This window comes from Pieris brassicae, chromosome 9 (assembly GCF_905147105.1).
Source record: "Pieris brassicae chromosome 9, ilPieBrab1.1, whole genome shotgun sequence".
Taxonomy (NCBI): Eukaryota; Metazoa; Arthropoda; class Insecta; order Lepidoptera; family Pieridae; genus Pieris; species Pieris brassicae.
The window spans coordinates 5,907,398-5,931,156 of NC_059673.1; the positions used below are offsets into that span (position 1 = coordinate 5,907,398).

General features: G+C 33.2%; 1 protein-coding gene across 2 annotated transcripts in view; it reads left to right on the plus strand.

Moving 5' to 3' along the window:
• Nucleotides 1-23,759, plus strand: part of LOC123714002 (cadherin-related tumor suppressor) — an 85,366-nt gene that overhangs the window by 31,813 nt on the left and 29,794 nt on the right. Inside the window, exon 1 of one of the 2 annotated variants that reach the window (XM_045667984.1) lies at nt 17,209-17,245. The exons of the other annotated variant lie outside the window; for it this stretch is intronic. The gene's annotated coding sequence lies outside the window, so the exon portion shown is untranslated. Of the gene's footprint in view, nt 1-17,208; nt 17,246-23,759 lie in introns of those variants that run through there. 2 annotated transcript variants of the gene reach the window in all.

Below are 23,759 nucleotides of genomic sequence, written 5' to 3' on the forward strand. Positions count from 1 at the left end.
CTACATACGGCGTGTAAAAATATTCAACAATAAATTCAATTCATATAGTTTATGAAACGTTCACTATATTAGTCTTATATATCTTATATAAACAAGTAAACGAAAGGCCTTTTTTAGTAATAATTACGTTCGGTGAACATTAAGGTTTTGCCGGAGCCCGCATATAAATCGGCTATTTCATGAAATATCGACTCAGCCGAAGGCTATGCAACAGGCGCGTCGCTTATCTTTGCGATATTCCTTTTTGACTTTTATGGATCACTTGTGTATCGATAATTCGAGATCATATTTTAATTTTAGTTTCTAACCGCAGAACGCGTACATTAAAAAGCGCATGATTCATGTGGACCGCGCTCGTAAAATGCGTCTTAAAGGTTTTGGAAATACATATTTTTTCTTTTAATACGACGTTAAGCTACAAACCTGTTTCGACTAGCAGCAAAGCTTCATAACTTGCTACTTTATGCCATTGTAATGATCGAACGCCTGAACGACCACAAAAACTTTTGCATTGTCTATGTACGCATGGGTGTATTATCACTTTATGTGCGAACTACGGTCACGCGTTATTAGTTTACAATGACGTATAGAAGTTTACAATTAATTGAAGTAAAAACTAGACCAGTGGGCATCCAACAGGTTGCCAATTATGAGAAGATAAATTAAATTTAGAATCATTATTTTGTTGAAATAGCGTTCATATTTGTAAATGAAATAATAAATTAAAATTATTGTGATTTAACTATTGTAACAGATGCAAGTATTTTAAACGGTAAAAAACTAAATAAAATGTTATTTATGTTAAATCTATTTTTACTCGATTTATTCCAGTCTAGTTTTGACGTTTCGAGTGAGTTTCAGCATTCATGTATAGGTAGAAAAATATATTTTCTTTCTTTCGTAAGTAAAATGCCATGATGCGTTAAACCTAACAATCAAAATACAAAGTACGGATGCGATTTGAGTTACAAATTTGAACGTTTTAATGGAATGCTGTTGAGATAGAAGCTGTGAAAATGAGCTTTTTCTGTGACATTCTCTTTGACAACCAGAAAGCGTTAACAAATTGATTTCTAGTTATTTCCGTGTTTACAACGAAGCACTTGACCGCTGAATAATTGACGGAAGATTATCGCTTTTACTTTGAAATCGACGTCCGTTAACGGCGATGCTGCTTAAAAATTCTTCATGTGTACAGTTTGAAAACATTCGTTGGCGAATTATTCATAATGAGCAACAGTTTTCGTTGCAATTTATTACTTATGCCGGTGTTATTACGACACTTTTTCGATTGGGAAAGATACGTTTGGAATTTATGTGACGTATCTCTCATAATTAAAAAAAATTGCCCGAGGGCTGTGAGCAATTTGGTGTAGCTTGGTGATTTTATTATTTTATGCAAATTTATAAAAATGCACTTGCAAATCGCGTGTGCCGCCGCAATATTGAGAGATCGAATTCGTGAATCTAAAAGTCAAACATGTTCTAGTAATTATGTATAAATGATTTTGTAATATCTCTATAGTGATTTTAATTTGCGACCATTTATATTGTTCTATCATTTTCAAACAAACTTATTTATTAGATATCTCCTTATTTAATTTAGTTAAGCTCTTTCGGTTTAATTGCCTTTACGATTAAAATATATTAAAGCCTTTATTATCAGTACATAATTAGATATATATTTTTTTAAACTTTTACGTTCGTGTAAAAATTCTTAGTGAATTAAATACATATTTGATTTTACATCCCACGTGTTTTATATCACAATATAAGTAGAATTTAAAGTTGTAGGTGACATGAGTTTTATGCACGAAATATTATTGAATTATATATTAAATTAAAATGTATTCACACGATCAAATAATTTATAACTCAATCAGGAAGTTTGTGATAAATTGAACTTCAATTGATAAATTATGTCTTTTGGACGGGATTTTATCCCAGGACGCATGGCCGAAGAAAGCATTTCAATTAAACGCAGTTAAATTATTATTGTATGAAATCTTGCGTAACAGAGACCGACTATAACAATTGCTCTCTTTCTTGTGAAATGGATGTATTTGTGTTACATCCGTGAAATTTTGTTTAGGATAAGTAACCGGACACCATGTTTCGTGCTTGTGTTCCACGTTGAACGAATTTATTGGAACGGCAAAATTTCCGCCCGCGATTTATTATAGAAGACATGTGTCAAACATTGAGATTCTTAAATCTGTGCTACAACGAATTCGTTGCACTAAAAAAATTATTAACTTTTAAATAGGAGGGCGATATTTATCGGTTTTATCGCTCACAAGCATCAGGAAACCAGAGAAAAGCAATAATGAAAACAAATAATATCATTTTACTTATTATTAATTACTTAAATTTAGATATTATTAATAAAATAAAATAATTATAATAATCCCACCGGAAAGTATTCATTAAGTAACCGAAAGGAGTTAAAATGTTCATGGAAGTCATATCACAGCTTAAAAATAACAAGGCATAACCTAATCGTAACGCGCTGCCCCCGTTCTTAAATCTACCATACGGCGGAATGCCGGCAAACGAGTTCTCTATCCGTCCCTCTCTTCTCTACGGTATATTATCTATCTTTGTCACTCGCTTGTCATTTTCTATAAGTTTTTCTAACATTCTCTGGTCACACCGCTCGGATTCTACCTAACGCAAGTCTTGAACGATAACTTTTGTTTGCTCAACATTTATGAGTATTGTTTGTGATACTTATTTTGTTACGCCTGCTTACAACCCAGATGACTAGTGTTTATTTAATTTAGTTTAAAGACAAGGCGTTTCAATAAATCTAAATCAATATTTTATAACGAAAACCATACGTATTGTATAATAAATATCCTTTTAGACCGATCAGAAGTTTTAAAATGAGACCATCCACATAACAGTATTTGTGTGTCGAATTGTCTAGTACAAGTCTGTTCGGTCAGAATGTATAAACAATAGAAGAATCCAAACTGTGCCAGAGCCAAAAAGAAGAAAATGCAAAAAAATAGAAGCATCCACAGAACATATAATTTATTTGTCGAATTGCGTACTAGCTTCGAATTTTGAATTTATTGCAATTCTCTGATTGGGCTGCCTTCAATAGACGATCATGTTTATCTGTTACCAGCATTTACAGTTACGGTCTACGGACTGGATATGGTTAAATTTATTTCATATAAATATAGGTTGACTTTATTTCTCAAAAAAGACATCCAAATATCGCATTTGTATAATAACAAAGTAAAGCAACGTTTGCATCGCATAATGATTCAGTAAAAGGTCAATAAGACAAGATAGTATTGAACAATGAAAACATTATTGAAATAGCTTATTAGACGGTTGCAGTGAGAAATCTTAATCTAAACGCTTTGCGCGCTGCTCGACACTAACAATCTACAAATTAAAAGGGGCCGAGACGTGTGCCAAAGGTAACTTTATGGGCTTTGCATGTCTTATATCAATAAATTATTAACGCTCCTTGTTTGATTTTAAATTCCTACTTTTACGAATGAAAAACAATTGAAAGCTACTTTTAATAGAGTTCAGAATTGATTAACTTTGAATAACTGTTATTGCAAGTCCTTAGCCAATGTTTAATTAATGTAATTTAAGTACAATTTAAAAAAAAATGAGGTGAGAATCTTTGAATTATAGTTAATATTAATATCAAATTATATCACTTAAGTTATTGAACAGACCTTGAATACTGGACAGTATTACTTAAATAAAACTCCAAAGGAAACAAATATAGCTTTATGGTTTTGTTACATTAGCAACCAAATACTTATTTTAATAGGCCCACTACAATATGTCATTATCATTAACAGTGACAAAAACCTAATCAAAAGACACCAAAAGGGACATCATAATAACTTTAGAATAACTAGTTAATAAAATCTTTATAGCTTTTCTACTTGATTGAGAGGTTATCAACCTCGTATGTATTGACTTTATGTCTTAATATGTACATATGATTACCATTAATAAAATTAATCAATACAAATCAATGTTTATATGTCAAAGTTGTCTCTTGTGACAAAATGACGATGCAGTGGAACAATAACGACGTTTCTCTATAAACATAATTTTTCATATAAATACATTGTACGTTTGAAGGTTGCTTTAAAATGATAATTTTATTTACTTTAATTATAATTTTTAACCAACTTCGAAAAAGTATCAATTTATCTTTGTGATATTGTTGGATTTCGATAATATTTAGGTATCTATCTCGAGAGCGCGAGGTCGCCCATGGCGGTTCTGGTCAGACGAACTGTTGCAGCTGGTCGGCGGCGGCACATGGACATGGCAAGGGAAATTTGTAAGGGATTGAGAAGGCCTATGCCCTACCATGGGGTTTTAAAACTATAATTAAGAATTTGTATTATAATTATTAAAATTTAATTGTTTTGGAAATATGTTTGCGAATACGACACCTTTAAAACCTAAGTACTTATAATCGAACAAGTTTTATTTGTCTGTCTTATGAAACCGTATAACATTTTTCGTGGTTTAAATATCCAAACGTACAGAAAGGAAGTGACATTAGACTATGTAGATTATAGTTACAGCAAAAAAATGCGGTTGTTGTTGCAAACTGGGCAGCATGCGACCGGCTAGATTGTGGTGTATGGAGTTCGCAACATTTCCTGCGAATTAGGGACAAAGACATTGTCTGAAATGTATATAATGATATTCGTAAATACAGTTTTGGCATATAAATTGTAATTACCGTAAGAATTTTTAAATGTTATTAGTTCCATGAATTAAACTAATAGTTGAGATGACATAGCGTAGTTATAGTCGAAACTAAGTGGTAAGTAGGACTTCCATTTTTCAAATCAAATACGTTTTTGACATTTGGGAGTCATATAAGTCTCGTCTCTGAATCTTACCCTTAACTACTGTATAGTGAGACACAGACGTGTTTCTTAATTTAAAAGTCTAGGACAATATAAATAAACATCCTAATCAAATGTAATATGTCGTATTAACGCGTTGCCATAGTTACCGATCTTGTCTAGGTCAACTTGAAAGACTTCCGGCGGTAACCGCTTTCTCTCAATCTCTTGAGGGAATATTTTTACAAGTATACCTATAAATTATAGTAATGGATGTGTTGCCGTTTCCTCTAATATCTTCTTTCACTAATTGCCTGTATATTTGATCTGATAATGTATTTCTCAGACCTTTAATACTTATGTTAATGTGTTATTTAGTACATAATTTTGAATATTAATTATTCTTGTTATACACACAGAGGATAGATAAATGTAATAGTTATAACAACTGCTATTAGGAAATTTGCATTATTACACGTTTATTAAATACACTTCAGACATCTTTAAGAGCACGGTGCCTCTAATAGATCTCTAAATCGTTCAAAAGCAATATCCGTCAATACAAAAAATATCAAGTATTTATTTTATCCCAATTGTAGCAATTTCATTTAAAAACAGCACGAAAAATATACTTTATTAGTAAAGACAAAATTGATTTTTACATACAAAACTAAATAATTCTCTAACAATTATTAACAAATGAAAATTGAAAATTTCAACCACGGGAATCGTATTCTATATCGTATAATGTAATTATTTACGTACATATGTAAAAATATTTTTTTAAATATCTTTCGGATCTGTTTCTTTATCCTAGCTAATCTACTGTAGTTTGCCCAATAAATCTTTATTTATTAATAAATAGCGTGTTTCAAGGTTCATCAATACATTTAGCGTTTGTTTCCTCGACCGGGTGGCAGGTAACATATTTCTTGAGACAGCGGGGGGTGTCTGGGCCAAAGTTAAACGCGTTGGATCTAGCTTTATTGGCCGATGTATGCGGGAGCCAACTCCAATATACCGATGTCGTGTCATATCTGTCTCTACGGGATTATTTATAAGCTATGTTTACAGCAATTTTAGGTATAAAATGTTATTTCAAATCTGTGGTAAACTTGTAAAACTCAAACTGAAAATAACTTCATTCATATAGGTAACCAAGTATACTTATCAACGTCAACAGAAAATATATTAAATTGATTGTTAATTTACATTTACCAGTTAGAAAGTCAAGGGTGTAGAGCGGGCAAGAAGGACAAGACAAGGCAAGAAACTCTCCGCCACTCTTCTTACTCTAACGTTAAGCTTTGCGTCTTACAAATTGTTTGAACTGAAGCTAATCAATCGCAAGGATTAGGATCATTTAAATAATCGTCATATTTATTTATTAAAATGTGGTCACGCAGTATAGTCAGAAAGATTTAATGAAAAGAAACTTAAAATTCTAATCGTATTTACTACCAGTTGCTGAGCCTATTTACCCATAGAAATTACATTTCAATATTCAATTGAAAAAAATATAGAATGCTCTATCTTAAAACATTTAAAATCGAGACTTTTCCGTATGTCAAAATCCAATACTAATAATATATTTTTGACTTACGAGAGACTTTAGTCATGTGTCTGAATAATTAAACTTCACAAGTAATATGAGTGTAGAGATTGGTTCTATTTGTTTCTGTAGCGAGTCTAAAAAAATATTGAATAGATTGCAGGACATAAAACACATACGCCTTGTTAGTATCTATGCACAATAATATATATCTATGTCTCGTAACAATTACTTTTTTGCGCCCACACAAGTTACTAGGATTGACCTTTTCATGACATTCCCATTATAGTTAATCCACTGTTTTTGTGTGAAATATAGGTCTGAGCACGAATCGATTAAGCGCGTTCCAAATGTATTTTCGTTCTTGTGACCCGTTAAGCATATGTCCCTTGATTACTTTTTGATGTAGCGATAAAAGTGACTTATGTGGTTTCGGGTTAAGCGCATTTGTATAATGATGGGTTTGGGCACCGCCTAATATGAACAGTATTATTATGCTTTTGGCAGCCTACCGTTAGATAATTATTGTAGAATTTAGCGCAGTTAGTGTGTATAATTATGTTATATCCCTTAACGTGCGTACAATATTTTCCTAGCCAGGATTTCAAAGCACGAATATTGAACACGTTTAAAGATGTCTATTATTATACTAATAAACTTTTATTTTTTCAGGTAAGTTTTACGAACAACGCCACCTCGCAGTAAGTCTAAGTTAATACAAGTCAGAATTAAATAGTTAATATTGATATTTAATAAAATCTGTTCAAACAAAGAAACCGGATCGGGCAGGTCTTCAAAAACGTGTCCAAGAGACTTTCATGATTAACCCAATACAGTAAAAGAATTAATAAATAGCCCATCAATCGTATTTGAAAATAGAATGGCAGATAATCGCGGGGCATTTATCAAAGAAAAAGTATTTTAATTTACCGAGGGCAAGAGATACATCGACTTGAGATCGCCGCTGGCTAGCGTTCTGCTACTAGGTATACTAGTCAATCTTGCGCAGGCATGCGGCAGCCATCTTGTATGCGCCGCTGGACAGACGAACGACGGAATACTTTTGCTGTAATTGCGGAGATATTCACTAGATTCTAAAATAGAGACTAGGTTTTTTATTATAATGGCATGGCACTTCAAACGATTCCTTTTTCAAACGTTTATAGAGGCAATCAACAGTTTATTTAATAACTTCGTAACGTCCTTTATTTAATATTTAGTAACGTAGGTTTTTTCCATTTATTAATAATTAAAACATTAAAAATGTGATATAATATTGAATACAAACAGGCAAATTCACGACTTATTTTATCGTGTAAATTATACCAAAGATTCCTGTATTTACATGAATTTATTAAGACCTTTTTATGTATGCAAACATTTTGTTATTTTTTCATATACGAATTTGATGTATTAATTTTTATTAACATGGTTGGGTAACATGTAATTTTCTTTTTTATTTGCCAAGTTTTGAGTTAGGTACAAAGTAGGTTACTATTAAGATAAGGAAGGCCTATCGCTGTCCATAAGGCGAGATCTTCTGGGTAACAACAAAGGCGAAACTTAATAAATGAAAATAAAATTACAGTTATATATTTCAAATCGTATAATAACTGAACTAAAACAAACTTGAGATACAATGAAGGTCACGTTAAATAAAAATAGGCAGGGAAGCAGGAAAGTAAGCAGTGTCAATAAATACAATAAATTTGTTGCCACTGTTCATCCCGCTAGAAATGCCATATTGCGAGACCTTTGGTTAGAGTAAAGAGTGATGCGAGAGACTCTCTGGCGAGAATTTATCAGCAATATTTCCGGCTCTAGCAAGGGCTGTATGTCGTATACAGCTTGGAGAAAATATTGATAGAACAAATAATTTCCATTTTGACGTCAGCCGCTCGCTAGAATCCGTAGATGGCGTCTAATTGGAGGTCTATGTTAGGTAGTTTTTGCCGTAGTGATTACTGTCGTAACGACCTGACACTATTTTTTACTATTTCCGAATGATATATTATAGAGCTTAGAATTGTCAGATCCCCGCCGGTATAGGCCTAAACTGTCAGCAGTAAATCTCGCAATAAGTATTTCTCAACTTTATCATTGTAGGCATACACAAAGGTCTTTGTTTTTGCCTCAGTGTTATATGGATATATTTTGCAAAATAAACCAAGCTTAATATTAGGAAACTGATACAACCTCCGGGTTTTTATTAAATAAACAAAGTAGACCATATATGAGTAAGTTATTGAGGAATTAAATAAAGTTATTAAAATATTTCTAGTGATTATTGGCTCGTAAAATGAAACGTTAAGGATTGAAGCTACAATTCGACACAGAGTCGACTGGCTCAGCGATCACAAAGCTTTCTCATTAAACCGTCAACGGCCGAAACGTTGCCACCAAAAGTCATTTAATAAAAAAAATCTCAACCAGTTTTGTTACATTTCTCGGTGCACGGGGAAAGGGCACAAAAGATCTTTCTTAGGTGGAGCGTGACTGTAATTAAGTGGCGAGAAAGCGTTCATGTCTGTTGACACTGATTATAACGAAATCAATCGTTTGTCGAACGTTTTAGCACCGGGAACAATGCACGTCCAATTTATAAAATTGTGATAAGTGGGAACGGTTTCTCAAGCGACGGTTTGAAATAGAGAATGTGTTGTAGTTATTTACGATCAAAAACGAGTTTTCAACATTTAATGGATTTTTCATAAATTAGTGTTCAATTATTTTATCGAAAATTCGATTTAATATTCCACACACACAAACTGGATAATGAGGGTGACATTACATTCAAATATCACTTAAATGATTAAATTATTCTCATTAAAACGCTCAGTCGTATGTGTCCCATCAAATAAACTTAATAAGTTGCTTCCAATTTAAATTCGAAATTTTTAAGTCCTCCAACCCGTCCGAGGCCGGATTATAAATCATAACTGCCACGTTAGTCTGAGACGGACTCCGTATCGAAATTATCGCCCGCAAGCCTCGCGTAAAATATACAAAACAGTTTCATGTTACTGCGTCAAATATTTCACTTGGGACTACAATAAAATGAAATGACTCATTACTTGTAATATTATCTTTGTTCTTCTGTCATAGATAGTTTTACGTGAGTTTATGTTTGGCTTATTTATTCTTTCTTTGATTTAACTAACTACACATATTTAATACTATGGCACATGTTTTTTGGTTTCATAGACGAATTAGTAGCCGCAACTTACAACCCAGAGATCGGGTCTTCTAGGTCAGGTCTATAGTTGAGTTTTTATTTCAATGACTTCAACACTTTCTTAAGTGTGTTGTGTTTACCAAAAATTGACGACCTGGGCAAGGCTGAGCCTTGCCTTAAATATTTAATGTCACAGACACAGAAATGTGTTTGACCTACAATGTATATGTATACATGCGTAAGTAAGACAAATTGAAGAACGTATCCAGCTTTTAAGAACATCTATTATATTATCTGCAAATGTCAAAGTTTCTTTGACGATAGAATTAGCGTAACCTAACATATATAAACAGAAAAAAATATTTTTGTTCCTAATCACTTACGATTATATTGAATAGAACTTTTACAGCTTTGCTTTGATTATACACTAAATGAACTTACAACAGGATTTGAAAAAATATTCTTGATTAATATGTTAGGTAAAATATCCTTTTACTAAAATGTTATGTAATTTACTACAATGACCAGGCAATAGTTTCTTACGCAACACTTTCATTGTTCCGTGAGATTTATGACAAATTTATCAAGCTTTAAGCCAAGTAAAAGTAGCCTTCTAATACCGGTATTACCATCGTTTTCTGGAATCTGTACTGATTTCAATTTTAAAGGATATATACACAAACACAAATCAGATGAAAAAATTGTTTAATTAATCTATAGGATTTTATTGTCTACGAAAATTTTTCGTTTATTAATTTAATTTTACTAGCTTCTTAGGCTAATGAACATTTCTAACATAATCTACAAATACATATCGTGTGTGGAAAATTGAAATAAGTAAATTTCTTTATTACAAAAAATACACAATGTACCAAAAGGTATTAAAAACAGGACACATTTCAGTTATTATAGTGGAAATCATTCATCATAGTGGAATACCTTTTCTATGGAGCGCATCAACTCCAAACCATTAGACCCCTTGATCATCCAGATCAGTACATGTTTGAATATTTAAAAATTACACGTCAAATTGATAACATTCTCCTGCGGGTATTTTTTAAGTCAGCAAATAATGTATTGTAGGTACATAATTAGTATTTCTGATTCGTTTTTCCATATAAACTAAACACAGGACATGACATCCATAAACGATATTTTTAATCAATTCATTAGAAATCGTTTAAAGTATATCAAGATATAATTTACATAGTAACGCTTACTCAATAGGATTTTTTTATAAAGGAAATGCAAAAATTTACGAGTCATACTTTGTCTACATAGTATTCGAAAGCGCCTTGTACCTATTGATTGCGATGATATTGTCATACAGAACTTAGCCGGTTTAGTTACCAGTTTTAAGCTATCTATTTCAGGCCAATTAAGACAAGAATATCTTACTTTATTGCTATACATGTACATTTAAACGCCTCCACCAAACCAGAAATAACTTCCGCTATTGATAAACAGTTTTGTCTATTGCTAATTTTGACAATTATCTAATTACTGTTTAATGAATGGAATTTTTCCTTATTGACTTGAACAACAACATATACAAGCGTCAACGTAGGCTTCACTTATATCTATCGTCTCAATTCATACGGGAAAATAAAGATAAACATACGTTTAGAAATAAGGTAATTTACAAAACTTGGTCTGAGTGATTCTCAAGCCGAGGATTTTTTTTAAAGTGCAATATCAGAAGTATTATGCCTTAGTTTTGATTTGGTATTAATAAATAATTATGGGTTTATTATAATTTGTAGGACAATTCATTAATATAAAACTTGTAGATCTCCAGATAATTATGGATAGGAACTGAAAATTTGACAATAAAAAAATCAGTTTTAAGCAATACATAGATTTTTTTAGATGTGAAATAAGGCATAATGGGTATTTTTGATGTAATATTTGAACTAAGAACGAATCATTTATTATATATAACTAGTTTGTATTTTTAAAACATACCTATATATTTTACAAGTCAAGCGCGATTTCACTGGTATACATTACTATACAAATACTTTGATATCATTATAAATTTGTCATAAACTTTGTTGGTACAATAAGGACCAATCGTTCAGATTTAGGGCGAACTATGACTTCTATGACAAAATCCAATAATTTTTGCCATTGAATATCAATAAGTTTTGACTTTACTCATAAAATTCTCCGCTGACGAAGCCAGTACAATGCAAAACATGTAGTCCATGTTCGTAGAAATTTCCACAATTGTTTTACATGATTCTCAATTATTTTAACGTTTGAATATATTAATCCGACACTTGGCTTGGAAACTGAAATGGTCGTCGTTTGTGTTCGTGAGACGAGGAACACGCTTCGCGAGTATTAAAAGTTATCGACCCTTTGTCGCAAGAGAATATTTCACTGTAATCTTTTAATTATTTAACAAGCATTGTGATGTATTAGATTGTGATTTAATTTCAAATGTAATTATTTAGCTTATTAAGCAGGTACACATAGATACGTTGGTTTAATAATTTATAGTAAATACATTAACGAACAGTGTTGGCCTAGTGGCTTCAGCGTCCGATTCTCATCCCTGAGGTCGTAGGTTCGATCCCCGTCTGTGCACCAATGGACTTTCTTTCTTTGTGAAAGAAAACATCGTGAGGAAACTGGCTTGCCTGAGACCCAAAAAAGTCGACGGCGTGCGTTAGGCATGGAATGATCATGAAATAGAAACGGAAATCTGAGGCTCAGACCTAAAAGGGTTATAGCACCATTGATTTATTTTATTTTTGAACATATTAACTAATTTAAAATAACGTGTTAATGTCATTGCTCATTGATCTATTTCGTTACATAGTATTTATTATCATCGTATAACGGTGTATATAGTATAAACGTATAAACAACTTATAAGTCTACTCTGTTTAGCTTCTAAAGCTGTAAATTGATAGTAATTTATTATAGCTTCTCCCATCGCTAAACATAAAATTCGAGAATCCATCAAAAGCAAATTTCATGAAATTGGCTATTGTATTTGCCGCGCTCATAATTCGAAGTATAGGGACTGCTCTCTGACCTGCGCGCGCTTCGTGATGTCGCCTCGACCTCGGGCAAATCTATTTTGCCCATCATAATCGTTTCGATTTACGGTGGCCATTCTTTGATGCATTTCCCGTACTCTGTCCACAATCTTGTGCGGAAGTGGTCACCATGTTACGTGTATTTTATTCGTATAAATTACATGAAATAAACTCAGGAGCATTCCAGTATACACGGGAAGTATGGAAACCTTATCAATAAGGCGACGGGGGTCCGATGATATCTCGACAGGCAAGGAATATCTACACGATACAGTACCAATAGTCTCGAACATGACATTGTTTGGTTATCGTGACTTAAACGAATCAGATTTATTCAGATTGAGATAATGTTTTGAGAAATTGCAATTTTTAAATTTCGAAACAGTTTATATTTGGAATACGGTAAAGACACCTGTTTCTTTGTTATGAAGTAAAATAAAAATGCCTCAGATTTCCATATTTAATTTCAGTTTTGGCGTCTTTTGTTTTTTTCCCATTTCATTTTTACGTCTTATCGCTTCAAATAAACTAAGCGTGACTAACACAGCTACAAAGATATCTTAATATCCATTCGGACCTTAATATACAAAGACATTCTAATTCCGTTATAGAAAACTACAAATGAACAGTTTTGAATATTATGTATTTAATTTAAATTAAGCCATAAAATACATAAAACAAAATTTAAAAGTTGTGGGAACTTTTTACATTCATCCGCTACCACGTTGCGTGATAAAAGTATATTCGGAACGTGAATGATACATTCTATAACGTTTATAAAACACGATTCATGTGATTATAATTCTTTATTTCCAGAGTACGTTTGTATAATTGAGTCTTTAAGTCAACTTTGAATTCCTAAATGTATCTTCCTGTCCAATATTTAACAATATTTTGTGTGTATGTGTATATCTAATTCATAAATCGTCGTCACGCTAATCTAAAATAATTTTCCGGAAATCGAACCTATAATATTGGGATCGTAATATAAATCATGGTCATTAAAGTTAAAGTGGAATTTTGCTATTGTTCATGACATATAGATCAAAAAGCCCCTAACTTGGAAAGGCCCAGTGGGAAGAAAAAAATCGGACGGTCACCAGAAATCTGGGAAGATAAAATAAATGAGATTGCGAGGAAATATTGGAAAATATTAGCAAATAAGAGAGTTGCTTTCGGCAACGCACTTGCGAGCCTTCTGGCAATGTGAGTGTATATGGGCAGCGGTATCACTTAATATCGTGTGAGCCTCCTGCCTGTTTGCCTCCTATTTCATAAAAAAAGACAAAGAGACAAATGGAAGAGTTTGAAGGCTTTGCGTCTAAGATCGTGTACTAATATTAAATATAAACTTAATGTAATCCTTAATTTTAATATATATCACGGAGTCAAACCTAAACACTTGGAAATTATGAAAAACTTAAACTTATGTGAATTGTGACAACTTTTAATGTTTACTTTCTAGTTAGAAAGTGATTATATTTAATTGAATGTTAATATTTAACGTAAAAATATTAATCAAATAGGCTTTGAGTGTTTTTGTTTCCGCTGCTTTTCCGTTGTTGATGCGTTTTGGGATTTTTTTTAATGTGACTCATACAATTTCTTTCAGAAAACATAATTTAATAGATAGTACTTCAGCTATCCTGGTATACACGTTAATTCAGTCGTAGTTTGATGATTACAGCCTTCCACGATAAATAGTTTGTTCAAAATCAGTTCTTTAATTCAAATCAGTAGTTCCTAGATATATTTGTCGGTTTGTTTGCTATTTAAATTCAAAGATTATTATCATACGTGCGAACCTCTTATCTATATAAGAATAAAAAACAATTGAATTAAGACATAACATCAGTAACTAGAATGTCGTTAAGGATTTTTCAACTTAAATACCATAAACGGAACGCAAGTTATTTAAACGTGCATCGGGTCAGAGACTAACAGATGATATCTAGTCAGATTCCAAACAATCTTTGAATGCCTAACGGCCGAGGTTGTGATTGCCTTCGCAGTCACTCAAACTCTCAAATTGCATAACATGTTAACTGTAATAATAATGTTCTCGGCGCCAAGGCAGTATCTAGAATTTGATTCAGATAGAGAGGAGTATCACATTTACCAATTCTTAAAAGGCCGGCAACGCACTCGCGAGCCCTCCATTGAGAGTGTCCATGGGCGGGGATCACTTAACATCAGGTGAGCCTCCTGACCGTTTTCCCCCTGTTTTATAAAAAAAACACAGTCAAATGTTTGTATAAACCGTTTGCGCTTGTGTTATTATTATTTAACAGTTACGTGACTGATTGGGATTCTTTCTCAATAAATGACAATATTAAGCCTTTGTCTAGGCCTCAAATTTATTTGAGATATTTTATATGAGAAGAGTGCGTAAATATGTGTATATTCCATAATGCTCCGATTAGACGGGAGTTTTCATATACCGCAAACTTTTATACGTTTACAATATGTTTGGAAGGCAGAGTACGAAATTGTCGTATTACTTCGACGTCCGTCGATTTACAACTGAGCGTTTCTTAAAGATGTTTTTGCCGCGCACACCACATGTGGAACCTGGCTGCCCACCAACGTTTTTACAAACCAATTCGACTTAGAGTTGGGTAGTAAATAGCATACCAATTCTTAAAAGGCCGGCCATGCAGTCACGAGTCCAGTGGCATTGAAGATATTTCTTTACACTTTACTGTTGAGCCACTTGTCAGTTTGCCTCCTGTTATATAAAAAAAGGTAAAAAAATTGTTCCCTTGAATTTATATTCTGCACTCAAGTTATCTACTAGTCCATTGATGCAGTCAAACTACTGCAGATATACAGTAACTGTATAGAGTGTCTAACAAATTTCACACCCACTGCGTTACTCGTGATCTTAAAGTTAGATTAGAAGGCTTAATCATACCGCTGGGCGGTGGGAAATTAATAAGTGGGCTTGATGATATAGGTATTCATTATAACTGCAAATTTTTATACTACTCTTACCCTATAAAATACTTTAGGTTTGAAAAATATTTGGGTTATCTTTAAGAGACCCGGCCCGAAATTGCGGACTACTAGTATGTGTAATATAGTATTTTGTGACAAGGAACTTTTATTTGTTAAAAAAATCGGTTAAACGGAATGTTAATAAAGCATTGAAAATTTAATAGTGTCCTTTCTTTAGGACCGGTTGAGTTTATACGCAAACATTGAGTTTTTAAATAAACTACATTTGTTAATAACATGTTACTAATAGATCATAGACATATTTCTGTGTCTGTTTGATTTAAGGGGAGTCCTTAAAACCGGTACAAACTTGGTTACATTGTACTTCGTTAAAATTAATTTAACAAATGTACTAAAAATGCGAGTTGTTCGTGGTGAATTTATGAGAATTGCTTTACCCAATAAAATAGGCGACGTCTCGTAAATTGCTTGAACACTGGGACGGATGGCTAGTGTATCAGGCGACACCTAGTGGGCGCATCCACCGTTAGAAAGGGTCTGAACACATTGAACTTAAACTTCTATATAAACTCTTCACACTGATAAAATATTTAAGAATGAAAATTCTTTTTATTGCGCCAACACTTTCAAACATTGAATAGAGTAATGTTGACCTAGTGGCTTCGTCGTGTCACTCTAAGCCCTGAGGTCGTAGGTTGGGACCCCGGCTGTGTACCAATTAAACTATCTATGTGCGTTTAATAATCGCTCGTACGGTGAAGGAAAACGCATCGTGACGAAACTGGCATATCCTAAACTCGAAAAAGATAAAGAAAGACGACACAGCACAGCACGCTGATCACTTGTCTATTAGGAAAAACAAATGATCACGGAACCGATTCGATCTGAGGCCTAGACTCCAAGGGTTGTAGCTTTTTTGATACATACGTTTTTTATAATGTTTTGTTACATACTTTGTGTGGTGGAGTTCAAAAGGCCTTGTAACTAACATTGGCTTGCGTTGATGGAATTTCCAGAACACAGTGACATTTCAAGGGACCTCTGACTTATAATTTGACCACAGCAGCGCCGTCTTTAGAAATTGATACGTTATATTGCTGTCTTAACAGGAAATCATAAGTGTAAGCATTTTTACCTACGACTCGAAATTTATATAAAACACTAAGAAAATTACTTTCTTTCTTGACGCTGCCAAAAATACAAGGTTTTTACTGTAACTCAGTAATGACTAAACTATCTCGTGTAAAAGCGCATAATATATATTGTTTATTTGTATGTAAAATAATTATTAAGTATTACATAGAACCTTTTTGTTCGAAATACATAATTTTAATTTAATAATTTTTGATGAGGGTGATCGCAAATATTTTTTCTCGGCTGATCGTCACTTTTATTAGTTTAGTCACTGTTGAGATTTACTCGGGTTACGTTAGACGCATTTTTATTTTGATAAATACGTTTTGTTAATTATAATTGCTAATAGTTACGTCCACTGTTTAGTATTTCATAGTGAGTGTTTAGTGCGTTTTTGAGAACTATCATGAGGCAAGGTATTAGCATCAGTCTAACCTCTCTTTGTTGCCAAACTAATAGAATTTCTCCAAATCCTTACGGCTGATAATATGGTGTGCCTTTCTTCCTGGTAAAAAGATATTATGACGAGGTATGTAATCAGGACTTATTATCTTAGTATAAGATTGTGTATCGACGGCCATCGAACCGTTCTTTCTGGTACACTATTGAAATATTGTGTGTGAAACGTGTGTCCGACTTCCTTGCTAAGCACAACTTCTCGGTGACACTCACAAACAAACTTTCGCATTGGTTTAGAAGATGTACCACGTCAACTAATTACAATACAGACTAAGTAGAAAATAGAAAATAAATAGAACTGTAAAAAGGAAAAAATATTTATTTCCTTTGTCATACTTGTCCATAGGTATGCATATTATATAAATAAAAAGTTTAATTACTAGTAAGTAAATGCTAAACATTTTAGTTACAAAGGATTACCGTTAACATAATTATTTTGCAATAATTGTTAGATATCATAGTAGTAATAAGAAATTATTATTCTACATAATTGCGTTTTAACGTCTCATGTCAGGTATTCTAGCAGTCAAAGCTGACCTACAAAGTTGGTGCCAAGCTTTTGCTAGGGTCGAGTATAGGTCAAAGAAAATTGATGCCGCTCTCTTAACCAGTAGAAATGGTATGTTATTCGTAATTCGTAATAGAGAATTGTAAACAACAGTTTGTTTCTATAAAGTTCAGACGGAGGTTATAGTAAGTCCAACCTACGAGTAATCTACTATACTTACTATCAAATAATATAGTGCGTTCATTAAATCTTTACCTCCTGAAATAATATAGCACTCACGCGTTTTAAAGTAATAATTATTAACAGGGTTTTATCACTAGACGTTTTTAGTGGTTAAGTCAAGACCATATTACGGTTCTGTAATGAGGTTTCTACTTCTTACTTTTCCTGAGCTTGGGAGTCCTATTCCACACCGTTTGTCGGTCACAGTTGTGCTGTGTAAATAGGACATAACACAAATTAAGTTGGTTGTTGTTGTTCAAATAAAACACTTTGTTTGAAGCTGGGTAACAACTGGCTATAATTGTTTAAAACATGAGTGGTAGTGGGCTTGCAACGCTGGATTAACCAAAATAACTTGACTTATTGAAGAGTTAGTAAATCTAATTGACATTTATATTATTGGGATATATCGGAAACGAGAATGTTACAATTTATGAGTGTGGTAAAAAAATAAAGCTCTCATTGGCATCAAGTATGCGATAATTGTTTACATTTTGATTTCATTTCTAATTATTTACTGAAATATATTTATAACTTAACTAATGTTAGGTTACATAACTCTTTGGTTAGGTTGTCTTTTGTTTGAGGTTCCTTTAGCCGAAAGATATTTCGCATTAACACACATAAAACCGACGTGCCAATGCTATGCGTCACATTGCTTTGTCATATGGAGGCGGTAGATGCAAGGAAGCAAATACATCCCACGCAAAATCTATCCAATAAATCTCCAAAAAGCTTGTTTTCTGAGCAGGCCCGTCCATTGTATTGCTGATATATCTTGCGTAAGCCATTGCACTGTTCTCGCCTTCTTCGGATCCACTCAACCCTTATCCATGTAACGAGAGAAATGAGCCAGTCAATGAATTTTATACCGGTTCCAAATGCATGGTTGACAAATCGCTCAATTGTTACAGGTTCAAACTGGCTTGTTAACTTTTCGGTACAGTTACGTATTGACCTTTGCTTTTTACACTTTATACTGTACTGTAAAAAAAATAATGTAGCTATATTCTTTGGTTTAACGCTTTTTCTCCTTCCGATGCCCTTTCATCATTAACCACTTCCGAAAAACAAAATTGTCACTAACATTTCAAAACTCACATTACATACTAATAATCTGATAGAATATCTTGTCAACCTGTCCTATGCTGATACAGAAAATATTCCTATTGTGCAAAAATTGATTAAATATAAATTTATGTTATGTAGAATTAAAGGTAAATACATTTTATATGTTAAAATGAAAATACTGGCTGCCCAAAACACAAGGAATCCTAGTGTGGCTGCCAGTGCCACCTAAATATCCTGGATATTGTGTATAATAAAGTTTTTTTTCTTTTCTTAGTCTTGACCACAGATTTTTATACTGTGCTTTCTTTAATTGTTGTGTCACAGAAAGAATTTCAGTTGAGCAAAGAATACTTCGAGGTTTGAGTGCACAGCTTACTCCACGTGCCTAGACATGATGCTAAAACTGCTCTTGAATGTACATAAACTACAATACAATAAATAAGTATTGGTGTGGAATTTGCCACAATTATATAAATGATACACGCGATACCTGATTGTATACATTAACATTTTATAACAATAAATATTTTGTTGTCACAGCAGGGAGTCAGATACGATATTCGTATCGACACGTTTGCATAAAGTCGAACGTTAATTTTTAAAGTAATTTAATATCTACATCTCTAGTCTAAGTGTATTTTTTAGTAGGTTATTTGTCTGATATCCTAAGTCTTTCGTCTAAAACTAAGTTCATTTGTTATTAGCTTAAGGTATTAGACCTGTATTGAAGACAAGAGCTTTCTCGTTTTCTAGTGTCATTAGGGTGTATTGTATCGATTATTAAACGAAGATCAAGATAAGGTTTTTATCAAGATTAACTAGATTGAGTGGACGAATAAATAATTATCACTTATAAGAAAAAACTTGTTTACTTCCGTGGAACTTTTAACAAAATTCGAGAACGAACCACGAACAAAGCTTTTTCCATAACTTTTCCAACTGTTTACATTCCTCACAATGATTTTCTAGCTATACCATTTCTTATATTTGTGATATTTACGCTTCTATATATACTGAATCTAGAATTCTGTCATGATGAAAATCTCGAAGTAAATAACACCAATATTTATGATATTAGCGGACCGGATTCTATTAGAAACGGCATGAATCGTGTGAAACAAAGAAATCTAGTAATCTTGTTCCGAGTGGCCGGCGGGGAAGCTGTACACCGCGAAATATTTCCCAAGATATATCGGCACGAGTGCGATGTGCTGATATCAGTGCGCGTTCGAATCGTCTATCGATTCTATGATCGGCTCCGACGAGAGGTCACGAGCGTTAAACGTAAATCAACATATCTCGCGACGGGAGATCTAGCATGAGCCCAACAAAAACTGAATTTTATAGTCGGAACACACCTGAGAAAAGTTCATAAATTAGACAATATAACCGGACAAACAAACTCCCCTCCGAACTGAACAACTTTCTCTCCAACTTTCAAGTTCAAATGCTTATAGATACAATCATAATTTATTTTATAACTTTACCTAATGTTAATTTGTTTAATTATGTTTGTATTTTAAAGCAGGAAACTTTTTCTCAATATGAATAATAATTACTAAATTCTCAAACACATTAACTAGGTACATTTATGTTTCTATATTAAGCTTCGTCCTTGATTCAGTGAGCAGACAATAAACGATTTTTACAAGCTGTGTTACAAATAATCCGCTATAAGCTATGTTCATTAAGTTAGTTCCGTTAGCGGATAGAGCTGGTCCGCAATGTCTGGCAACTGTCGTGCTAAGATCGCAACTCGATCAGTATCTCGATTACGAATCGATTCTTATCATGACAGTTTTACGCGTCGTGTCGCGATTTCACTCCCAATGGATCGGGTGCATAAGAGGGCGCTGCATACTTTGTTGTAACCATAATAAACAAAATGCGAATAAGTTTTGACGTTTACATTGTTATTTTTTATGTATCAGGAAGCAAACGGACAAGAGGCTCACCTGATGTCATTGGTGGACTTATAAGAATTGGTACGCTCTTTTCTTGAGGGACCATAAGTCGGATTGTGAATTATTTTTTAAGGTTTATAATTGAGCTTAATTTTAACATTAGTTTTAGCTTTTAAAAGTTAGTGCTTTTAACTTCGGCATTCTGTTTTTAAATTGTACGTTACTGATAATGGTTCTATTTTAAGAACCCCGATATCAGCTGTCAGCGTAAAACGTACACATCTGTAGAGAAATCTCCAAGCTAAAAGCTTCTAAGATAATAGACACTTACAAAGTTACGGAATCAGGTAGACTGGCGTGATAGCGCTAATGAACCCATGTTGCCGTCACAAGTGGCACAGTTCGAGCCATTACCAAGGACGGCCCCGGGGGACAACACTGTAATTATATAAACTAACACTCAGGCGATACTATCCGCTAATGATTTGAAAATTTACACGGTTATAAAATAGCGGTAAAATGTTGGGTCGACTTATGATGCTTAACAAGCTGACACGCGCATACGTTCTGTTATGACCAATATATTCAAGGGATTATTTAGAAAGGCATATTTACGTCCTTAATAACCCAAGAATATTACTGAATGAATCCATCATCATGACAATTTACAATTATATAAGTTTGGTATGTCGTTGTCCCATCATGTTGGGTTATATGATAAATAAGAAATAAATCAGTGGCGCTACAACCTTTTTAGGCCTGGATTTCTGTATCTTTTTCATAATCATTTGTCAATCTTATAGGCAAGTAGGTGATCAGCCTCCTGCGCCTGACATACGCCATCGACCTTTTGGGTCTATGGGCAAGCAGGTTTGTTCGCGGTATTTTCCTTTACCATTCGAACGAATGTTAAATGCGCAGATAGACAGAAAGTCCATTGGTGCAAAACCGGGCGTCGAACCTACGACATTAGGAATGAGAGTCGTACGCTGAAGCCACTATGCCAAAACTGCTCTATACTTAAAAGAATACAGAATATTTCATGAATACGTATTTCATTGCTGGCAAAGTAGCGGTTGTATGACATCAAGCAAGTTTTGAGTTTCATCATCGGACATAGAGGAAAAATACGAAATTCCCGTATAACCTCGCTGTCCGTCATTCCACGACTGAGTAAAAGTAGCTCTGGTTCCACTGAAGTTTTTCCGATCCAATTCGACTTAGGGTCCTTCGAGAAAAGAGCGCACTAAGCCGGCCACGCACTTGCGATTGAAAGTAATTGTTTGAGACAGTGAAAGTGCCTATGGGCTGACTAAGCTTCATGCTAGTTTACCTCCTGTTCTATATAAAAAAGTAAAATTAAGCAGTCATTTTTTCCTACATTTAAATTTCCAAGTGTAGAAATAATTAGAGCAAATTTATTGATATATTAACTGCAATAACGAGTTTTATAATCTCTATGTCAATGTTAAAGAAAGTGGAACAAAATTTCTCCATTAAGAGTAAAGGGCTGTTAAGACAGTTTCATTCGTGTTTCTCGGACTATTAACACAGCTCTAATCACATTTCACTTATCTGTTTATTACGGATTAAGTTGATTCTAAAAGAATTTATGGGGACCAAATACCCGTAGCCGCTATAGTAGAGAGTGTGTATGAGAATGTTTTAATGCTCATAAGACATAAGATTTTATGTCGAAAAAAAAAGGAAATTAATTCCTCAGGAAGTTCGCAAGAATATACGCGTTATACAACGTATTTTAATTTGTGTGTATATTATATATTAATTAAAAGACACTAGTTTAAATTAATTTATTAAAAAGGTTTCCCAATGGCCAATACAATAAAATCTTTCATTTAGAAACAAATGAAAATCAAAACTATTTGCATCGCCTTTATGAGGCGAACACAGCATGATTTGTACTTACTTATTGCTAACTTAAAACAAGCTTTATAAAGAAAAATATCTAGATCAGTAAACAAATTAAAAGGCTTATTACCAAATGTTGAAGATTAGCTAGTAATAAAACTCTGCGGTTAAAAGTCGTTACCAATATGACAGTTTAATAAGAAAAATATTCATTAAAGCAAGTGATCAAAGCAATTAGCCTGTGCCTGACACGCTGTCGAGTTTTGGGTCTAAGTAGTTTCCGCACGATATTATACTCCTTTATCGCACGAGTTTTAAACCACACATATACAGAAAGTCTACTGGTGCTCATCCGGGGATAGAATCTACGACATTAGGGATGAGAGTCGCACATCGAAGCCACTAGGCCCTCATTGCCTACTCCACTTACATATGTGTAAATTATACATGTAGCTAAGGCTCCTTGAATCTTAAGAAACTTAAAAGACAATTTTGTAATATTAATACAACATGCATGACTTAAGTAATGCAAAATAGGTTAGTTAAGTTTCAAGACATAAAAATATTAATTAATAAAAGTCATCAAAAGTTTTGACTATGGTTGAGATATTGAATAAATATAATATTTCTATTTTTAAAAATAGACCTAAAGGAGTCTTAAGGATGTTCGTTGAACTATCTTGAAATAATTGTAAATCATTATTATATTACTTTTGCCAAGATTAATTTATATTTATTGTTATCATGAATAATATGTAAATGTATTTAAAAACGTTATAGCGACTTTAAGTACATATGCCAACCGAATATGAAAGACGAACGAATATCACAAAAACTACTATTGATTTATAAGTTCTAAAGCAACGTGTCTGCATAAAATTATACAAGAAAATATGACATCACAAATTTTACACACATGCACATCAGTTATATTAGAACATAAGAGAAAAAAATAAACAAGCAACCAAAAAAACTAAAACTAAATAAAAAATTAAACCTCATGAAGGGCG